This window comes from Canis lupus, chromosome 12 (genome assembly GCF_011100685.1).
Source record: "Canis lupus familiaris isolate Mischka breed German Shepherd chromosome 12, alternate assembly UU_Cfam_GSD_1.0, whole genome shotgun sequence".
In the NCBI taxonomy this organism is placed as follows: Eukaryota; Metazoa; Chordata; class Mammalia; order Carnivora; family Canidae; genus Canis; species Canis lupus.
The window spans coordinates 37,352,249-37,375,235 of record NC_049233.1 but is presented as its reverse complement, the minus strand read 5'-3'; the positions used below and the strand labels follow the sequence as shown (position 1 = coordinate 37,375,235).

At 36.9% G+C, this 22,987-nt stretch overlaps 1 protein-coding gene and 1 long non-coding RNA gene across 2 annotated transcripts in view; one reads left to right on the top strand and one right to left on the bottom strand.

The window, feature by feature from the left end:
* Window positions 1–977: 977 nt before the first annotated feature.
* On the bottom strand, window positions 978–22,591 carry LOC119874200. The gene is made up of 3 exons (XR_005367927.1): window positions 22,386–22,591; window positions 8,891–8,926; window positions 978–1,295 (listed from the first exon to the last, which is right to left on the bottom strand). It is a non-coding gene; the product is annotated as an uncharacterized LOC119874200 (long non-coding RNA).
* Window positions 1,687–22,987, top strand: part of LOC119876879 (filamin-A-interacting protein 1-like) — a 206,728-nt gene continuing 185,427 nt past the window's right edge. The window contains 1 exon segment of the mRNA XM_038554543.1: window positions 1,687–1,709. The gene's annotated coding sequence lies outside the window, so the exon portion shown is untranslated.

The window sequence follows — 22,987 nt, the reverse complement described above, 5'->3', positions numbered from 1 at the left end:
ATGAGTGACACAGAGAGAGAGAGAGAGAGAGAGAGAGAGAGGTAGAGACACAGGCAGAGGGAGAAGCAGAGACACAGGCAGAGGGAGAAGCGGACTCCATGCAGGGAGCTCGACATGGACTCAATTTGGGGTCTCCAGGATCAGGCCCTGGACTGAAGGCGGCGCTAAACTGCTGAGCCACCCGGGCTGCCCCAGTACTGTGTGTTTTGGATTACTTTACCTCTCTTATCTTTGTTTTCTCATACGTAAAATGGGGATACTAAGGTATGTTAGCCCATAGGATTATTGTGTTGTTTAGATGAGATGTTGTGAATATAGAACACAGTACCTACAAAATTCTTAGTTATATCTGTTAGCTTTCACTATGGATAAGCAATCTCAAATTATCAGCAGTTTACAATATCCAATTTTTTAGGTTCATATCGTCAGCTCCTGGTTGGATGTAGTGATTGTTCTCCAGCCTGAAGGCTAAATTTCCTCCATATATCACCTTATTTTGGGACCTAAACTAAAGGAAAGCCTTATGCACAAACATGCTTTTCTGATGATAGAGGGCATAGGAGCTAGGAGACTTTTGGAATCTTATAATTCCTTTAAAAGCTTCTGTTTGGAAGTGATACATAGCAAATATTCCATTGGCTAAAGCACATCAGATGTTCAAGCCCAAAGCCCATGGGGGTGAAAGGGGGTGGGGAAACATTGTACTCACAAAGGAAGGAGTGAATAATTATAAACAATAATACAATCTACCACAGATATAATAATCATTTTTGCTTCTGTGTTATATACACTTTGTATTTTCAACAACTGGGGTAGAAGGTGGGTCATAAAAAGGCATGGCAAGGATACAGAGTATTTCATTAAATACCAAAAGGAAAGTTCAGACAAAAGCTACTTAAGGGCATTCAGAAAGCTAAAGTGTGATCCACAAGGACTGGGAAAGGTCTTATGAATGAGAAAGGGCTTGAGCTGGGTCTTGAGAGGTGATTAGGATTTAAATAAAAGTTACTTAAGCAGTTGTAGCAGGATGAGAAAAGTATAGAGGTGGACTAGTTTGGCCTTGTTATTGCGGTGCTTTTGGTAAGAGGAATCATTGAGAGTGGGCTGGACAGCCTGATTGCTAGGCAAGAGACAAAAGAAAAACTTTAGGACATTTTGAGCAAGATTCAGAATTGAAAGATGTTTTGGAAACACTGGCCTGGCTATCCTGTAGGAGGGAAGATGGGTGGCAGAGAGTATTTCTCCAGTATTTTACACAGCAGCCATTCTTCTTTCTTTGAAGTTGTACACTAGCTCTGTGAGACAAATATATAACAAAAATGTGGTGAGCATGACAAATATTTCTTCAATGCAGACTTGACTCCCACTAGTAAGAAAATGAAAATTGTCTTACTTGTTTTTCTCTGAATCACCCCTTTGACCAAATAAAGAACATGCTTTGGTAACAGACAATACCTCCCCCACAAAAACATAATTAAAGTAACATATCAGATAGGCTGGATGTACAATGAAACATTGCAACCCGGATGAAAATATTTGTGAACTATCATTTTATTTTGCTTTTGAACTAACCAAGGAAAGACAATTTGAACACCATTTTCTGTTGTGCACTTAAAAATAGAGAAACAATTTCTGAAATTTTCCATCTTTGAATTCCTTAGCAAAATACAATGCCCAGAAGCTTTTGGAAAGCAGTGACAGTGGCTGTGGTAAGATTTTTATTGCATTATTTTTCTATTTTTGTTGTTGTTTTCGGTTCACTAATGGGCTCTGATACATATTTGTTATGCTAACATTGCTTTAGTTTTGGACTTGAAAATTAGTAACAGGTTCAGATGAGATTATTTGATTTTCGAAATTGGATCTATGACTTAGCTAAGTGAAAAAAAAATAATGTGTGTACTTATCAACCCTTAAATCAATCATCAAAAAATTAAGATTTCTTTTCAAATCTATTGGGTCATCATTATGTCATGAGACTACATTACTTCATAATGAATATGATATGGAAAGTAGGTGTCCTGGGAGAAGAGCACTTTAAAAATACATAGATTAACATCTAATCTTTGAGAGTAGAATTGAGAAAGAAACAGACTGAAAATTTATTTAGTTTTTTCTTATACAGGTACTGCATTAAGTGTTTTACTCATTTATTGTGGTAGTAACTCTATAAAGCATTTATTGTCATTATTCTCAGTTAACAAATAAGGAGACTTAGTTTCTGCAAGGTGAAGGAGACTGCTCATGACCTCACAGCTAGTAGCAAGTAAAACTGGTGTTCAATGATGTGGGTGTGACCCTAGCGTCCAAACTCTTTCCACCACATGTTTCCACATTGCTCATTCTCTTATTTCCTAATCCTTTGCTGGGAATTGCGTTCCACATAGAACCTAGAATATATGTTTCAGTAATGGATAGTTTATATGTCAGTGATCTTGATTTTTAGTAGTTCATATTAAAAATATTAAGTTAGTACCATAAACCAAAGAATTAAATTCACAATCTGACTCTTAAAAATAGATACTTATTATAAAAACAGTTTTTTTACAGTAATAATTAGCATTTTAAAAATGTCTGAATACTACAAAAAATCATCTATTTGTCCCATGTTCTCTTTTAGTTTTTGTCTACATGCACACATGGTTTGGAAACAGTTGTGCTCTTTAATTTAGCATTTTAATAACTATTCCACCAAATGGACCTATTATCATTCATTAAACCATACCTATAATGTTCAAAATTTAGGTTGTTTTCAATTTTCTATTATACTATAATAAATTTTTAAATTGAGATAAAGTTTTCCTTATTTCATTATGATTTCTTTAGGATAAATTTCTAATAGATATTGGGGCAAAGGGCAGCAGAATGAAAAATTAATACAAAATGTATTAAACAACATTTAAGCCTAACTGAATTGGAAACCACAATATGAAAGTATAATGCTGAAGTGCAGATTGTGTCGAGGGTCTCCAATAACAAACTCAGGGTTAATGATTTGCTAGAAGGATTCACAGAACTCAGAAATGCTGTTGTACTCATGGCTATGGTTTATTACAGTGAAAGGATGAAGATTGAAATCAGCACTGGAAAAATACACATGGCTAAAGTCCAGGGAAAACCAGGAACAAGCTTGTAGAGGTGTTGCCTCTCAGTGTAGTCATAGATGGATGTCCTTTTCTCCAATCTATCATGTGTCACAACATGTGCAAAGTAGTGAACCATAGAGCTCTCTTCAGCCTACAGTCTCCAGTCTTTGGGAATCAGTATTTTTATGTGGGGATCCAGACCCCACAAAGGCCAAACTGCTGCAGCATAGCCTAAACCCTGAGGCACATAAAACTGCTCTTCAGACAGGATACCCCAAGGCAGAAGTTATTTCCCAGGAGCATCAACAGACGGTCCATTTTTTTTGGAATGTGCAGCAACAACCCACGCCTGCTGAATTAACCCTTAACTGCATATGGATGTAGAAATATTTCAAGAAATAGAATTTAAAAATCATGGCATCATAATGTTAAAGGAGATTAATTATAGTCCAAATTTTGCTTTTTTTTACAGCCTGGGTAGCTGTGGCTCAGAGCAGCTAAATTATTGGCCCATTACTCTGATAGTTAGTAATAGATAAAATGCATAAGGATTAAGAAGGTGGTTTCCAATTATCTAAAACATTTTGGAAATGTATACTGTTAAATACTATTTCCTATTAAAATCTTACACTATTTGTTTTAGGCTTTTAGAATGTAGAAATAATGCCTGTGGTGCTTATTTCTAATGCAGCTACCTGTGACCCACCTTCAGAGATTCTCATTTGGTAAACTTGGGTGGGAGCCAGGGTTTTGCATTTTTAAAAAAGTACCCAGGTGATTTCTGATATTGGGCCAAGACTATACTTTGAGAAACATTGCTATACACTGATGACTGATCATCCCAGATTAAATTAAGCCATTGTCTTTTCTTTCCTTTCCTTTCCTTTCCTTTTCTTTTCTTTTCTTTTCTTTTCTTTTCTTTTCTTTTCTTTTCTTTTCTTTTCTTTTCTTTTCTGTTAAAGCTGGGGGCTCTTCACTTTGTACCTAATTAAGCAGCACTTTATTCTGCCTGTCATTTCACTATTTCACTAATTTCCACAATACAACCCCAGTGCCCTTTCTCTCACTATTCCCTAGACCCTTATGAGAATTAAGCTTTTGCTACTTCCTAAAGTATGCATCTTTACCTTTCTAATTTGTTCCTGTGCTTTACTCACTGTATTATTACCTTGTTTTTGTCTGCCTGGCATTCCTTTGCTCCTTCATCTTAGGGAATCAGAATCAGCCCTTCTTTCATTCCATGTGGTTGGCAGGGTTGAGTTGGGCTAGTTACATGTCAGCTTACTAGTGGACTAGGGGGTTAATGTGAGCCAGATCTGGCCAAATACAGTGCTCTGCCCCTCAGAACAGGGACTTTTTTTTTTTTTTTTTTTTTTTTTTTAACCAAGATCCAATCTAGGACAATCAGTAAGCTTCTGTGTGACAATATATATATGAACACTGAAAGGTCTGTTTTCTTTGATGTTGCTGAACTGAATAGTAGTTCTGGAGTTTCTATAGCTGTATCCATCCTCTGTGACATGAGGGAAATCTGTCTCTAAAGAGAAACAAGGAGACCCTTATACATATTCCAAAATACAAAGAGAAATAGTAAACATAATTTGAGTTCTATTCCAGTGGTACCTGAGACCTGTCACCAGTCTCCATACCTGGCCTTTCCCGTTATATGAGCTAATAAATCCCTGGCTTCTGTTTTTGACCAACCAATTTTTTTTTTTTTTTTTTTAAAGAGAAAGAGAGGGGGTGGGGAAGAGGAGTAGAGGGAGAGGGAGAGACTCTTAAGCAGGCTCCATGTCCAGAGTGGAGCCTGACATAGGGCTCGATCTCACAACCCTGAGATCATGACCTGAGCTAAAATCAAGAGTCAGATGCTTAACTAACTGAGTCACCCAGGCACCCCAACCAATTTTTTTTAAAGAACACAAATGTGTTATCTTACAGTTCTGTAGGTCAAATGTCCACTGTGAGTCTCACTGAGCTAAAATCAAGGTGTCTTTAGGGTTGCATTCCTTTCTGGAGGCTCCAGGGGAGAATCCTTTTCCTTTGCTTGTTTAGCTTGTTAGCAGAGTTCAGTTCCTTGCAGGTGTGGACTGCAGTTGTCACCATTCCTAGCTGGCTGTCAGCTAAGGGTATTCTCAGCTTCTGCAGCTGTCCACATGCCTTGTCTCATGAACCCTTCCATCTTCAAAGCCAGCAATTCTGCCTCCTTCTTTGCCCAATCAATTTAAAATTTTATTTTGAAATTTGTAATGATTCAGTTCTATATATATTTCCTTATTTAACATGTTCTTCTTGGTCCATCTCAAATGGGAAGTAGGACTGCTTAGCATTTAGAAGTTGCTCAGTAAATGGATTAATGGAAACTACTATGGACTGTGTGCTTTGGACTTCTCAGCAATGTATTAAACATTTATTGAACTTGGACAAGCTAGTGAGTCCTTTGTCAGTTTTCTCATCTACAAACTGAGGAAGTTTAGTTATAATATTTCTTTTTTTAATTAAATACTTTTATTTATTCACAAGAGACACATAGAGGCAGAGACATAGGAAGAGGGGGAAGCAGGCTCCCTGTGGGGAGCTTGATGCAAAACTCGATGCCTGGACCCGAGGATCACTACCTGAGCCGAAGGCAGACGCTAAACCACTGAGCCACCCAGGCGTCTCTAGTTAGAATATTTCTAAGGCCATCACTAACTCAAAACCTTTACATTTAAAAATGCAGTTCCTTTCATGAATTATTTCCTGATCATCACAACAGAGAATGATGTCTCTATCTTTTAAAAGTCATGGTATTTGTGTACTTCTTTTTTGCCTTAAACAATTTTTCAGTTTTATAATATTTTTAGCAAATAGCTCTTTTATCTTCCAGGTTTTTATTTTGAAAGATTAAAAATGTAGAAGAACTGAAAGACAAGCATAATGAGCACATATCTACCTCTAAATTGTATATGTATTATGTATATAAATATATATAGCATATATATTTTATCTATGAATAATTTATATATGTATGTATGCATACACTTTTTTGCTGAACCACTTGAGGATAAGTTGAAGGCATCATGACAATCAACATGCATTTTCTGACATTCTTCTACCATTGTTAATATATCTAAGAAAACACTTTCATAATATCATCTAATTCACAGCTCATATTAGAATTTTTGCAGTTCTTTTCATTCTTATCTCTGTGGAGATATGCAATCATACTTTTTTTTTAAATTTTAATTTTTTAAAAGAGTATTTGAGAGAGAGTGTGTGTGTCTGTGTGTGGTAGGGAGGGGCGGGTGGGGGAAGAGAGAGAGAGAGAGAGAGAGAGAGAATCTTAAGCAGGCTCCATGCTCAGCGCTGATCCGGATGTAGAACACAATCCCAAGATCCTGAGATCATGACCAGAGCTGAAATCAAGAGCTGAAAGCTCTACCAACTGAATCATCCAGGTTCTCCTTACATTTTATTTTTTTATTTATTTTTTATTTTATTTTTTTATGATAGTCACACACAGAGAGAGAGAGAGAGAGAGAGAGGCAGAGACACAGGCAGAGGGAGAAGCAGGCTCCATGCGCCGGGAGCCCGACGTGGGACTCGATCCCGGGTCTCCAGGATCGCGCCCTGGGCCAAGGCAGGCGCCAAACCACTGCGCCACTCAGGGATCCCCTAACATTTTATTTTTAAAAGTTACTTCAAAAAGTTCTTTTCTGTGTGATTGTAGCTCTGATTGGATATAATTTTATTTTTGTGTGTTACAGATTGCTTTATTTTAATTTAGTTTTAAAAATATTACAATTCAATGAAGGACATGGGTGACTCAGTGGGTTAAGTGTCTGACTCTTGATTTCTACTCAGGTTGTGCTATGAGGATTGTGAGATAGAGCCTGCTTAAGATTCTTTCTCTCCTCCCTCTAACCCTCCCCACAGCTCACATATGTATGTGCTCTCCTTCTCTAAAAAATAAATTAATTAGGACAATATTGCGATTCAGATTTAACATTTCAAGGTTTAATTTTGCTTTTGTTTAATATATATGCTTGTTATATATGTATAAAATTTTTTACAGTGAAAATCTTGGATCATAGTAACAATAATATGTTAACTTATTTACAGTGTCTTACTATACAGTACAGTTTCGGGGTTTTAATTCAATATAAGGAGTTCAATACTAAGTAAATATATCTTTTCTTTTTGTCCATAGAATACATTCCACTAAAGATGTATAGTAATGTGTTCAAAACTTACTTGAATTAATTCTTTTTTTTTGTTTGGTTATGTTATAATTTGAAACATTTAGATCCTTTGGTTTTGGTTAATGTTCAATTTAATGTTTTTTTAAACTGTAATTTAATTTACTTTTTGATTATCTAAAAATTTATTTGATTCAATGGTTGAAACTATGTAAGATGACATTCTCACAGAATTGTTACTGTCCTTATTTCTTCTATTCTGTTCTCACTTGTCCTCTAAAGATAAATGTCTTCATTTTGTTGTTATTGTTTATTCTTCTTTTCTTCTTTTTGTCAAAAAAAAAAACAAAAAAACAAACCAAACCAAACATGTATTTGTCTTTCTTACACAATTGGTAGCATATAATAGACTTCTCCAACTTTGATGTCGTTAACTTAACAATATATAGTGGAATTCATTCCATATTAATTCATAAATATCTCTCTGATTCTTTTCTTTTTTATGTTTGCGTGGCACTCCACACTATAATTCATTCAACTAGTCTTCCTAGGCATTGGATTATTTCCAATATTTTTCTATTATAAATAATCTTGTAATTCATGACTTTCTGCATGTGTTGTTTTATATAGAGAGATTTGCCACAATGTAGTTCTTTACTAAAAAATACTTGTATACTAAATTATTTTATCACGTTGCATGGAACTGAGTGAAAAAGGAGCTTTTTGTACCCCTAGTTAGTCTTCGGGGGAATGGGACAGTGGCATACTCTTAGCAGAGCTTGTGAATCTAAGATGCTGCAGTTGGACCAGTTCTTGCCTTATTTTAAAACAATTATGTAGACTCTGGAGTTGCTTCATCTTTGTCACATAGTTTGGGTTCTTAATATGTCCAACACAATGTACTGTTTCAGAGATGAGGAACAAATAATCCTCACCTTTCAAGAATGAACAATCCATTACAAAGTAACCTCAGATTGGAATCACCTGGAGAGCTTTTAAACTTTACTGATAGGTGTTGCCCCATTCCAGACCTATTAAATCAGATTGTCTGAGTTTGGATCCCCATCATTTTTTTTTTAACTTTCAATGTGAATCTAATGGCACTCAAGGTTGAGAACCATTGATCTAGAGGCCTCTGTGACTGCAGCTATAAGTAACAAGGTAGACATCATAAAATGTGAAGAGTGTGTAGGAAATGCAGTTTCTCAGGCTGGGAATATTTGGATTTGTGGAACACATAGTATGAATATGAATTATAGATATTATTGTGTTATGAGGCTCAGTATTCTACAGTCTTTGAATAGATGATTTATCTGTCTGGGAAATAATATCTTATTTTAATTTGGCCCTTGGGAGTGCCAGACTGGTGCAAGAGTTTTCTCAGGTTGAGGATCAGTGGAAAATTCTGCTGTATGGAGGAAGTGGGCCACCAGGTGGCACTCAAGCACCATTCATCAATGTAAGAATATTCTGCGTTCAGAGCAGTGTATGATGCTGAATGAAGCAAATGTTGAAAAACAAATGTATTAGTTTTAAGAACTTTTTTCTTCAGATATAAATGATGCCTAGAGCCACAAACCTCATTAAAATCTATCTAAACTGACCTAAAATTGTATTACTTACCCGCCATGAATACATATTTTCACTTCTCTTGCTTGGCTGCAAACAAAAAGAGATATGATTCAGTACTTATGTTATATATTACTGACCATCCAGCTTGAAAAAATATTTATCAACAAATAGTGCCTAAAAATCTTCTGTCAGAAAAATGTCCAGAACTTTTGTGCAAAGAGGAACTGTGGACAGGGTTAATGAGCTGTTAAGATGCACCTTTATCTGGGATTTCTTTGGAAAGGCTTTTTCACCCCAGAGGCTGACTAACTTTGCAAGCCCTGTCCAAAAATATGGAAAATGATGAACATGAGATTATTCTACTTTTCTAAAAAGATCATATTTTTGTTCCCAGAGTTGGCTTTTTATAAATACTTTAAGATAGCTTTTGAACATATTTAAGAAAAAATGTGTAGTTCCTATATGTATTTAAAACCTTTTGGGTAAAACTAAAGTAATACTATTCACAGGAAGTACCTAATATGATCATTGTAAAGCATACAATCAAAATTATATCATCTCTACTGATATAAATTGATGTATTTCACTGTTACTGCTCCTAATTTTGTCTTTTAAAAAAGAGACTGCATGATTTTTATTCAGTTAGCAATATTTTTCTTGTTTTATGGTTTCATTATGGAAATTTAAAACATATAAAAGAAGAGAAAATAGTATAATGAGCCCGTTTATACTCATTTTCCAACTTCAATCATTATCAACATTCTGCATTGTTGTTTCATTTATACCCTCCAACCTTTTTTTCCCAAAGTATTTGAAGCATTGTAAAGCAAACCCAAGAGATCATGTCATTCCATCTGTAAATACTTGTTTGTATCACCAATAAACAAGAACTTAAAAGAAAAGAAACAATTACAATCACAGTACCACTATCCCGTTACTGGCACTCGAAGTAATATTTAACAATTCATCGATATTTAAGTCTTTTTTTTTTTAATTTTATTTATTTATTTATTTATGAAAGTCACACATAGAGAGAGAGGCAGAGACACAGGCAGAGGGAGAGGGAGAAGCAGGCTCCATGCACCGGGAGCCCGACGTGGGATTCGATCCCGGGTCTCCAGGATCGCGCCCTGGGCCAAAGGCAGGCGCCAAACCGCTGCGCCACCCAGGGATCCCGATATTTAAGTCTTGAGAGCTTAAAGTGAGGATATGCTCTAAGATGTTTCAAGTATTTTCTTTTAAATAGGCAAAAATACTTTTAAGATAAAATACATTTGGTGTGTATATATATATATATATGTATATGTTTTACATTTCATTACTTAATTAAACTTTATACAATCTCATGTGTGAGTCATTGGACAAATGAAAAGCATGTACATTTCTGGAGACAGGCAAAGAATTTTTATTTACATTGGTATATAAAATTTTGTACACTTTTACGAGGTAGATAAATATGTTCCAATGTGCATATTTCTGTTTTACTGCCATAGTCTGTCTGGATAAAAATTCTATGAATATGACCACATTAGCTAAACTGTGTCTGCTGTGAGACTTAAGACTTCTTGATGCATAGCTCTGTTTATTCTGGCTCCCATTCTTCTTCAGACTTTATGTGATGTAATGTTTCCTATAAAAATCTGACATCAATAATCTGACTCATTACATTTTCTGAAGATAATCAGTGTTTTGGGGCTTTTAGTATTCTCCTCCATGCCCGTCCATATTGACATTAGCTTCAGTTGAAGCAGGAGTAACCACAGGGTTCATTTACCTCAAATAACCAAAGCTTACACTCATGTTGCACAGTTCAGCTAAAACCAGGAGAGAAATGGAATTGCCTAGACTGAATGTAAGTGATCCTGTATATCCTTTCAGGAATGTAATGTTTAGATTATATCTAGTGGTGGTGAAGAGTAAACAGCTTTTTCCTCTAAGATCTTGTAATATGTCCATGTTAATTTACATTATAGTAATCCGGTGTATTGCCTGTGTGTGACAACTCTGCAGGGTTTTTCCTGTCAGACTACTAAAATCTAAAAGAATGCACAGATTAAATTGCTAATACAATAGTGGATAAATAAACTAATTCCCTCAGATTTTGACTATCTTCTCTCTATGCCTGCTTCATATAGAATTAATCTTAAGAGGGGTACCTGGGTAGCTCAACTGATTAAGTGTCTGCCTTTGGCTTAGGTCATGATCCCAGGGTCCTGGGATTGAGCCCCATTGCGGGCTCTCTGCTCTGAGGGGAGCCTGCTTCTCCCCCACTTCTGCTGCTCCCCCTGCTTGTGCTCTCTCTCTCTCAAATAAATAAATAAAATCTTTAAAAAAAGAATTAGTTTTATGAGTACTTGTGTTAGGAAAAGTATAGGAAGGCTAACTTTTGTCTCATCCAATATCTCTAAATTTTATTTGTTGACTGACGTCTGATATTGTAAAACTAAAATTCGATTAATTCTATAGGTAGATTGATTGATCAAATAGAAAAATTCCTGAGCCCTCAGCCTTCTGAATTACTGATGTGTATTCACCTACTATCCTTTTCTCTATACAAGTCTTGATAGGGAAGTGAGTAGAGCTAGGTTCCCAAATGAAAAAATCTATGCAGACCATTTTAAGAAGCAGACTTATTTAAGTGAAGTAGCTCTGGTGAGGATTTGACTAGTTTAAAAAGGCTAAATAAATTTGTGTTAGCAAGTAGCTGAAAACTGACATTTTTTTTTTCTGTTCAGGCTAAACAATCTGTTTAACAAAAGGTGTTATCAGAAGTGCTTTATTTAGCACAAAATATCATAGGCTAATGTAGGATCTGTTTTGTCTAATCTCCCTGAAATATATCATCCAACCATAAAACTTCCAATATCATCATCTACTCAAAGTTGCATCAATATTTTCTAATTGGTGTCTAATATAGTCTAATATATTGGAAGGTGCAAAAACTTGTAAATGAGATAGTCCTGGGTTCCAGCCAATTCTAATTCTGACAGTGATCTTGCTTAAGTTACCTAACTCTCACAAATTTGATTTCTTCATCCATAAAAATAGCATGATGCTATCTAATAATAAAGACTATGGTTGGAGAATTGTTTTGTCTGGATGGTGAATATGAAGTAGCTGGCTACCTTGATTTGTGTTCTCCCAGAAGCAGACTTCAAGGCAATGATTTGAATAAAATTAATTTATTTGGGAAGTTCAGTGAATATGGTAGGGAAGTGGAGAAACTGACTCAGTGACTGGAAGGCCAGCAATAAAAAGTATATGGGTAAGCTGGCTACCACAAAGGGTGCCTGGAGCTTATTTCTGTAGAGGAACTCTGGAAAGCTGACGCATAATACACACCTTAGAATTATTCCATTCAAGGGCGGAGGGGAGCTAGAATATTAATACACCAATTCCTGAGAGGTCATCGGTTGAGGGCTGCTCCTGAGGATATTAATTCCTTAGCACTTTAGTCTGTACCTACACAGAGTTGGAAGAAGAGCATTGAGGTGCAGGGATGCAGATACTAGCAGTTGGAATTTTCACCAAAGCATACCGAAAAGTCCAAGGAATATGGGATGGGCACTGATATGGCTTCTGCACTGGTATAATGTTTGTCCAGGGTCCAGGAAAAGATAGCTATGGGAAAAAAATTTAATTTAAATTGAACACTTACCCTTCCCTTCATAATATGCTCTCTCTTCTGAAACAGTCCATGTAAGGCTAAGCTGCTATAAAAGAGAGAATCCAAAATACAGTGGTTGAAAGACTGAGAAACTTCTTTCTCACATAATAGTCCAGAGTTCAGTGGATCAGATCTGTGGGACTCAGATTCAGAGATTCAGATTCCTTTTATCTTGTTGCTCCATGATCCACAACTGTAATGTCTTTGTTTATGTGGTCAAACAAGAATGTGCCATATCTATGTTCCAGTAATGGGAAAGGGAAGAGTAGGGAGGAATCATCTCCCTCATCATCTCATGCCCAGACTCGGAAGTGGCATCCAATGTTCTTTCTCACATGGAGAGCTCAGTCAGGAGGCCATATCTAACAGCAAGGGGGTTTGGGAAATACCAGCTAGCTGGGTAATAGTTTCCAGCTATAACACAGTTATTATCAATAAAAAAAAAAAAAAGGGGGGGAGAATGGTTTTTTTTCTGTGGACAATCAGCACTATTTATCAGGTTTTGGTAGTATAGTATCTATCTATTTTAGGCTTGATTCAGCTTTTTGTAAATCTCACTAATCACAGAAGGAGAAAGGACATGAATCTGCCAGCCTCTTTGGTATCTTTCACTGAATTTGAGTCACAAAGCTAAAGACAAAGGCTTGGATTTCAACACATATCTCTTTTTTACTCAACCATATACTTAACTAGAACTATTCTTATTCTCTAATATTTTTGTACATTTGTATACTTCAATGTCTCAATTTTTCAAGAATATTCAGTAATCAGTCACCTACACAATCTCTGTCCTTACAGTCACGAATATTTGGGAATTGGCAAATCTCTACCTCATGGATGTGTACTCTTCATTTAACTGCCGGCACCTCTGATTTGCTCAGGCCCTTCCAAAAAATTTCTCTTTCTTATAAGCTCTTGCATCAGGGGACAATATTTATGATTTTTGTCCCAATCCTATTTAATATTGTTCTAATTAAAATTGTGTGCATTCTAATTATATATCTATCACATATATCTTAAAGGAACAAACATAGCTTTTTATTTCTAGGAACAAGCCTTGTTCACTGCTGATTCTCAGTGAGGATATACTGGTAATGTTATAATTTATGAAGCAGATAGTCTCCTCCTTTACTTGGCTTCTTAAGCCCCTTTTCATTCACATGAAAAATCTAAAGAAATTTTACAGAACTATCCAGATTTCCATAAACTTCTCTTTTGTTAAGCTCCATCTATTCTGGATATGCAATATGGAGTGCATTCCTGGGAATATTTAGTTGTGCAAATTCCTAAGAAGTTACCTTGGAAATCCAGGGGTTTAGGGTTAGAAGGGAGTAGCTGGAGTTGATGAGTTAACAGAAACTTATTCTAAACTCATCAAACTCAACCCTCTACTCCTTTCTATATAATTTATTGGGAGTATAGGATTCCTTTTTGCCACTAGTGAGATACTGCCTCACATATTTTACTACTCTTTGAAGCACAGTTGTTCTCCAATAGTTCATTCTTAACATTTCAAAGAAGCTTCAGATGTTTTCCTTAGGTTTATTAATCATAAAGGCATTATAAAACCTTTCCAGACAAACTCCACCTGGCCTCTTCTTGTTTGGTCTTTCTGTAACCCTGATTACTCAGCATTTGTGTATTTTTCTGCTTATGTTTGGGAACTTGCACATTATTATAGAGAATGTTTTTAAGTTAGGGTTACCCAAAATCAACTAGAGTAACAATATACACGAGATGCAACTGTTGCCACTGCCTGGCAGTAAACTCCATAAATAGAACAATGAACCCATTAGAATGCCCTTGTGAGACATAACAAACTTTGGGGACCTCTCAATAATCCCTCATCAATATTGGAAAACCATTTAATGCCACTCTAAAACATTAAGACTTGCAGTTTAGGTTTGAGATACTTAAATGAGTAAGCAAAGCCGTAAGTGGAAACCTAATACATAGTACTATTTGGCTTTTCAGAGCTAAAAATCAAAAAACCATGGAGTATTCAGAATAGGATCTAAGGTCCAAAACCAGCTGAACTTTGACCTCTGAAGATCTCTCATTCTGACTGTTTCTTATAAAAAGGCATTTGTTGGGATCCCTGGGTGGTGCAGCGGTTTAGCGCCTGCCTTTGGCCCAGGGCGCGATCCTGGAGACCCGGGATCGAATCCCACGTCAGGCTCCCGGTGCATGGGCCTGCTTCTCCCTCTGCCTGTGTCTCTGCCTCTCTCTCTCTCACTGTGTGCCTATCATAAATAAATTTAAAAAAAAAGGCATTTGTTAATTCATCTTATCAAGTCTGTGTTAAGAATCTTAATTTTGAATGAATTTTGAATTTTGAATACTTCTTTCACTGTAGGCAGAAATGACTGAGAACGAACAGCCTTCTATATGTTATTTTATTTTGCAAGTATTAAGCCAATGCATTTTATATCCACCTCCTCCCTTAAATTGTTTTTCATTTGTAGTCTTTTACTTCTATTTTTTTTCTTTTCAAAGATTTATTCGCTTATTCTAGAAAGAGAGAGAGAGAGAGAGAATGAGTGGGAGGGGCAGAAGGAGAAGGAGAGAGAATCACAAGCAGACTGGTGTGGAGCCTAACATGGGGCTCCATTCCAAGACCCTGAGATCATGACCTGAGCCGAAACCAAGAGTTGGATGCTTAACAGACTTTACTGCCCAGGGGCCCCTGTTGTCTTTTACTTTTAAAGCTGAGTCTTGGGTGCCTGGTGGCTCGGTTGGTTAAGCTTCTGCCTTTGGCTCAGGTCATGATTCCAGGGTGCTAGGATCAAGCCCTTGTATTGGGCTCTCTGCTCAGAGAGGAGCCTGCTTCTCCCTCTCCCTCTGCCTGTCACCACCCTTGCTTGCACATGGGCTTGCTCTTTGTCTTATTCTGTCAAATAAATTAAAATAAATGAATGAATGAATGAATGAATAAATAAATAAATAAATAAATAAAATCTTTCAACAAAAACTGAGTTTTGAGGCTTAGAGGTTGAGGATAGGAGGGCAGACACTAGACTTCTTTACTAAGACAATAGTGTTGAAAGCAAGGCTTTGTGGAGTAGAAAGGTTTTTTGTTTTCTGTGGGTTTTTTTTTTGTTTGTTTGTTTTTGGCATTTTGTTTTGTTTCAGTGTCCTACAGCTCTAGATTTAACTTACCAAAGGGAAAGTCTAGAAAATTTGAATCACAGAATTTTCCCATAGTGAAGAGAAGGTACCTCTTTCCCTATGGCATTTGAGCCGTGTTCCTCTCTGGGCTTTCCCAGGAGAGGAGCAAGTGTGTTAAATAGCTGTGTGGGAGGCTATTTCTATTTAGGATCTGAAAGAGATTGCCTTGTGGGCTGAGATTAACATGGGACTAAACCCCAATAGTCTGAACTTGACTGTGCAATGTGGCTGGGGAGAGCCCGCAATGTTTAGCTTTCCTGGATCTCTCCTACATCCTGTGTCACACAAATACAACCCAGGAGTTGTTGAAAATTCTGGACGGGGAGCTTGCAAGGCAGCTAGGTTGAGAGCCTGTCCTATGTCCTAGTTTGAGACTGTTCTGATTTACCCTATGTTCCGGTGTAATTATAATATACCTTCTTGTCACACCCACAAGTGTCTTGTTTTGAATGATAAATTTTATTGTCAGCCTAGCTATGGAGCCTGCTGAGATAGGAGTGGTTCTGAAGCAGAAGCAGGAAATGGGCTGTTGGACCAGGTGGTTGGATGTAGGAAATGTCACAGACATGGGGACTCTAGCACCACTGAGAATTGAGCTGGAGTTCCATTAACTAGGGAACGCTAGTGAGTTTTTAGTCAGCTAAGAGACTAAGATCAAGGATGATTCCAGCAAAGAAATTTAGTCATGAATGCCAAGCAGCAACCAGATGCTGGACATCAGGCCCAAGACTAGGGAACTTCAGTGGTTCCCAGTACACACGTCTCAACACCATCTTGGGTAGCAGAGGTGTGTACGTATGTGCATATATGCTGATACACATGGACGTGGCGGAAGGTTGAGAAATCTGCATTTCTTTTCTAAATGGGTCAAAACATTGCCTAAAGAGACTGTTTTATTTTATTTTTTTTTTTAATTTTTTTTTTTTTTTATTTATGATAGTTACAGAGAGAGAGAGAGGGAGGCAGAGGGAGAAGGGAAGAAGCAGGCTCCATGCACCGGGAGCCCGATGTGGGATTCGATCCTGGGTCTCCGGGATCACGCCCTGGGCCAAAGGCAGGCGCCAAACCGCTGCACCACCCAGGGATCCCCCAAGAGACTGTTTTAAAGACTGAATGGAGCTAAGTTTTAAAGTCTTGAGGAAAGTTTAATTCCCTCTCTTTTAACCATCTCAAAGAGGCTTGTGAGAAAGCTCAGGGCAGTTTCAGACATTACTCTTTGCACAACTAAGTTGTAGTATACAGATAACTTTGTGGCCTCATGAAAGGTATGTGAAAGCAGTCTAGGGTTCTCATTAAACAAATGGCCAGTGGAGTCAGTCAGCTTGGCCTCTAATGTCAGTTCTGCCAATTACAAACTGTATGATCTTATACTAGTTACCTAACTTCCCTGAGTTTTTATTTTTCCATGAAAAAATGGGGGTGACAATAATGCTTAACTCCAGGTGCTATTAAATGGGATGCATGTACTGGGTATATAATATGCCCTCAATAAATGTTACCTATTATTATTATTACTCTAATAGTTGCAGCTATCTAATAAATTGTATAACTTATAAGTGTATTTTTTTGCATCAATCCTACCTCTACTGATGGAATTCAAGCTCCTAAAAGGCATTAGAGTTCCTTTCATTTGTACCCCTCACAGCACAAATTCTCCATGCACTAAGGGTTGTCAATAAATATCCCTTTAGCAGCTGACCATAGAAGGCACAAACTCTTCATAATATAATACAAGTCATTTTGATTCTCTCTCACCTTCAGTATCTAATCTATGAGCAAACATTGGGTTTTCTGATTTTAAGCACACTTTAAATCCATTTGCTTCTCTTTATTTCCATTGCTAGCACTCTATTTCAAGCCACTGTGATCTTTCACCCAGTTTCCTGCAGTAGTTTCCTCATTTGTATTCTCTTTTTCATTCTTGGTTCTCTCCAATCTTTTTTTTTTTTTTACATTGAATGGAGTATATATAAATCAGATCATATCATTCCCTTGTTTAAAATACTTAAAGTCTTAGAATAAAAATCCAACTTAAAAAAAACCCATAACCTATGAAGTCCCAAATTAGGAGCTATAATTCATACTCCCATAGATGCCAAATCAGCAACATAAATGAATAAAAAAGTGTGGGTGAGGGCAGTGGTAAATATGAGGTCATAGGCCTTGTGTGAAGGGGGGTAGATCTAGCTGAGGTTGCCATATAAGAATGCAAGCCACTGCTGACAGATCTTTTGAAGTTTTTGAAAATCCAGAAATTACTATGTGTGATATCTCTTTATTTTAAACTTTTGGGAAATAACTTAAGAAACTACACATTGCTGCACATGACTGGGCTCCTTTGCAGCATTCTAAACTTCTCCAAGCCATTACCTTCTTTGTTTCTTGAAGGTTCTGTGCTCTGTTCACATGAGAGCCTTTGGATATGCTATTCCCTCTACTGGATTATTCTTCCCCTCTATAGTTTGTATAGGCTTCTTATCCTTCATGTCTCAGTTTAGAATGGCAGGTCCTCAAATAGGCCTTCTCTTATAAGAGTCTCTAACTTAGCTCTGGTAACCTAGAAGGCAGAACCTGGACTAAGCTTTATTTGCTAGGTATAATCCTAGGGCCTTAATGAAGAGAAACAGCTGGTCACAAGGGATGGACTTTGTGGATAAACTGCTAGGTATTCTGTGGAGATTACCGATCTGGGTATTTATTTATTTATTTATTTATTTATTTATTTATTTATTATAGTCAGAGAGAGAGAGAGAGAGAGAGAGAGAGAGGCAGAGACACAGGCAGAGGGAGAAGCAGGCTCCATGCACCGGGAGCCCGACGTGGGATTCGATCCTGAGTCTCCAGGATCGTGCCCTGGGCGGAAGGCAGACGCTAAACCGCTGCGCCACCCAGGGATCCCCGATCTGGGTCTTCTTATATTAACATCCTGGATTGAGGATTTCAGACAGCATGAGTAATGTACATTTGCTCATCAAGTCTACTAAAATCTGGTTTGTGGTAATGAATTCTTAGCATAGGCTGTTTTTTCCCTTATCTAGAACCAGGCCAATATGGATAAGTTTCCTATGCCTGTAATTTTTTTAAGTCCAAGGGTCCTAGCTTTCTTCAGGGGTCTCAGTTCCAGATCCTAATCTTTGGGACCTGAGGCTTCATGTCCTATTTCTACCTCATGACTAAAATCTAGGGGTTATAGTGAGAGACTAATTGCCCCTCTGCTCCCCAGACCCAGTGACCTCACTTTAAGTTTATACTCACTGTTCTGGTTTTCAGTTTCCTTTTAGAGGTTTTCCTTAGCTTCTATTATGCTCAGCTGGATTTCAAAAAGCATGGTTGTGATATTTTAGTGAGAATTTCTAGATGTTTTCTAGTGGGGAGGTTTTTAGGATTTTTGAACTATGTAGTCCAGTATTTTTTTTTAAGGAGTTTATTTGAGAGAAACAAGAGAGAGAGAATGAGGAAGGTGGGGGGCCCAATGCAGGGCTTGATCTCAGGACCCTAGGATCATGTCCTGAGCTGAAGGCAGCTGTTTAAACAACTGAAACACCTAGGTGCCCCTGTCCAGTATTTTTGAAAACAGAAGTCACACACTAAAATCATGTATATGTGGGTTTGATTTTTTTTTTCCATTGGTTTGATTTTTTTTCCTCCCCCAAATGACAGTTCTACAAGGGCAGAAATCTTGCCTGTTTGTGCCACACAGTGTTTGGTACATAATTGTTATTCATGACACATTTGAAGGAATGGATCTTGATAATGTTTATGTGGAATTGGAGATGTAACTCCACTCTAAGTTGTAGAGAATAGTGGCTCTTTTACTCAGCTTTATCTTCCCAGGGAACTTAGTCCAATTTCAAGAACAGAGAGGATGTTTTCTATAAGTATTTGGTGGTGGTTAACTTATCTTTATTGATGTCAAGAAATTACAAAAATAAATAGCACCTTTAAATTATTTTTAGGAATGTTAAGATAGATATTTACAATATTATTTTTCCAAGTTTTTCCTGATCCTGGAAGCTACAAGTAATTTTTTCTCTGTATATTTCTTCTAGCTCTTCCTGCTTTGTCCATTTTGCTATGTATCTGCCTTCTCTTCATTGTCAGACTCTAAGCTCTTGAGGGTGGTTCTTGTCTGTATTTGTTTTTTAATCCTCTAGTTAATGCAGGGTTTTCAATCCTGGCACTATTGACACTATGGCCAGATAATTCTTTGTTTGGGGCAGCTGTCCTGTGCCTTGTAGGATATTTAGGAGCATCCCTGGCCTCTCCCCACTGGATGCCAGTAGAATCCTCAGTTGCAATAACTAAAGTGTCTCCAGACATTCATTGCCCAATGTCTTCTGGGAGACAAAAGTGGTCTCATTTGAGAACCATTGCTTCAGAGTGCCTTACACAGAGGAAGTGCTTCCTATTTGTTTATTATACAAATCCTATAGCAAATTTCGATTGAATCTCACAAAGGTAAGCACAGGATTTATGTCTTCTTGAGGAAATGGGTCTAGTGTGGGATTAGCCCTCTTGTTTGCAGGTCTGACCCAGTAGTAGGATGAGTTATACTCCTATCACCACTCACTGTCCACTCCTTCCTCAAAGTTCGTCCTCTCATTCTCATCTATTTATTTACAATATGAAAACATTTGGAAGTTTATAATTTTGGTGTGTAGCTTAAGTCCATTCCTTCTATAATGCGTGTATCCATTTTCTGATAAATGCTGTTGCTCAAATGTACGTTCAAATGCACCTGCTTTACAGATGGTAGACTTTCTAAGAGCCCACAGACCCAGAAGATTAGAATACTCTTTGTTGGCATAAATGAGCAAAAATTGGAACTGTAACTTTTTTCCCCTTTAGTAAAGCTACAACTAATTTAATTAGCATTTTTGAAAATAAACACTCCTGCCTTCCTATTTGTGCATGTTTTACAGTGTTTTCAACAGTTTAGAATTAGGTATAAAAATCTAAGTGATAAGTTATGTTTTGTAAAAGTGATGTATATATTAGAAACAAAGCTTATAACAAGTAACACATTTTAGGTAATAAAAATAATTTTAGATAATGAAAGTTGATGGTGGTGGACCCCAAGAACTCTATTGCTTTCTCTTTTCTCTCACACTCCATCCCCACTCTTGCAGCAATGCCTCCCCATCATTTATATACTGTGACTGGCAGCTGCAGTAGTGGTGGTGGTGGTGGTAGAGGGTCCAGAGTGGTGGGGGGTGTGTAATTAAATTCTATTATTTCTACTTGACAATTGAAGAAATAGTCTCAGAGAGATGAAGTCATTTTTAAAATTGGTCTTGCTAATTGAGGCCAGAGCAAAGTTTCCTTTTCCCAGAGCTCTTTCTACTATAAGACATATTCAGTTAGTGATGTCATATTCCAGATATTGCTGGGGAAGTGCAAAAAGTATTTCCCTGTCCCCTATCACTTGAAGTCAACAGCAACACAATGACTGGAAATTTTCATCAGGTAAGCCCTAAAGGTGAAAATATTTCCTCCTGGCACCATGCAGATTTTCCAGGCAGAACACAAACAAAATCTATACTTCAGAGGGAAAATGTCACAGGAGAAAGTTACAGAAGCAAATGCGATGATGTAATGTTATGAAGAATTAAGGCATTTGTAAAGATGAAAGGGTAGAAAAAGCATGAAAAGCAAAGCAAGCCTAGTTCATTTTGAAGAATCATGAAAAGATGACCTTTTTCTTTTTCCTGTAAGCAAATATTAAGAGGAATTCAATAAATGAAACTGAATGCCAGACTCACGCCAGACAAAATTCAGCTGTGTTCATTTGTTTAATTATTATATTATTTGAGACAAATCCACTGAAACCCTGAACAATAATAAGAAAGGGAAGTCATGCGAAAAACAGGTCTTTATGTTTCTACCTCAGCAAAATATTGGAAAGCTGTTGCAGTGAAAAATAATTTTAAATAATCTTATCTTCCCACTATAAAAACAAAATGTCAATTTAAAAAATTTAGAAAACATTTGGAAGGTAACCATTGTAAGTATTATGGTTTATGTATTTCAGATATAAATATACATTTTATGTATATACATATATGTATATATTTATGTATTTCAATGGTAATATATAGATATGTTCTCACATGCTATGCATATGTCTATATCATATCTCTATATCTATATCACCCAGTGAAATACCAATTCATTAATGCTATTTTAGTACTGCTGTTTTCACTTAGCTTTCAGTGAATTTCTTTCCAATTCATTAAATATTCTTCTGTAAGGTTATTTTTAATGACTAAAGAGTCAACAAGGAAATTATCTTAAAGAGGTCGATTTGTTGTTTTTTTTTTTTTAAAGAAAGTAGTCTTTTTTAAAAGATTTTATATATTTATTCATGACACACACACACACACATACACACACACACACACACACAGAGAGAGAAAGAGAGAGGCAGAGACACAGGCAGAGGGAGAAGCAGGCTCCATGCAGGAAGCCTGATGTGGGATTTGATCCCAGGTCTCCAGGATCAGGCCCTGGGCTGAAGGCAGCGCTAAATCTCTGAGCCACCCAGGCTGCCCCCAATTTGTTTTTTAAAAAATTACTGCTTTGTCATTTCATTCACTTTTTTATTATCTTCCTCTTCCTAATGATGCCAATTTCTACATTCATTTTTATACTTACTTAACACTAGGCTTTTTAAAGAACCTTTTTCATCATTTCATCATATGATTAACTTACCTCAGAGTTCTGAAGGCAGGTGACCAAAAGGAAAACGTCGATGCACAAAATTTTTAGGTATTTCATCATTTCAAAACACTTTCCTGTCCCTGATTATAATGTTGCACCTCTCCCAGGAGATGGTTGATTACCCGTTCTCAGATGAAAGCAGTAAAGAATACAAATATTAAGCACACAAGCCGTGCCCAGCTGTAAAATGGATCCCAAATTCAAGTATTTCTGAGCATTTCTCCCCCTGAACTTTTCACCCTGAGTGTTGAACTCTTGTGATGACATTTCCTGTTACTAAACACTTGTTAATTTTTGGCCTACAGCTTTTGCTGCCGAGACATCTTCGTTTCTTGATATTTTTCCCTCTCATTATCAGATAGGGAGAACAGTATGTTAATGAGTTTTGTTGATAAAAGCAAGAATGAAGCCTGTTCCCCCAGTGGTTTTAGGACTGATTTGCTTCAGGCAGTCCTTTCTAGTTTCCTTACTTTTCTTTTTTTTTCCAGTTTTCATCTCAGTTGCAAATACTATATTTTAATATTATAAAGTCAATTGTCTTCTTAATTATCACATGACATCAATGGAATTCCATGTGATTTTCCATGTTAAGA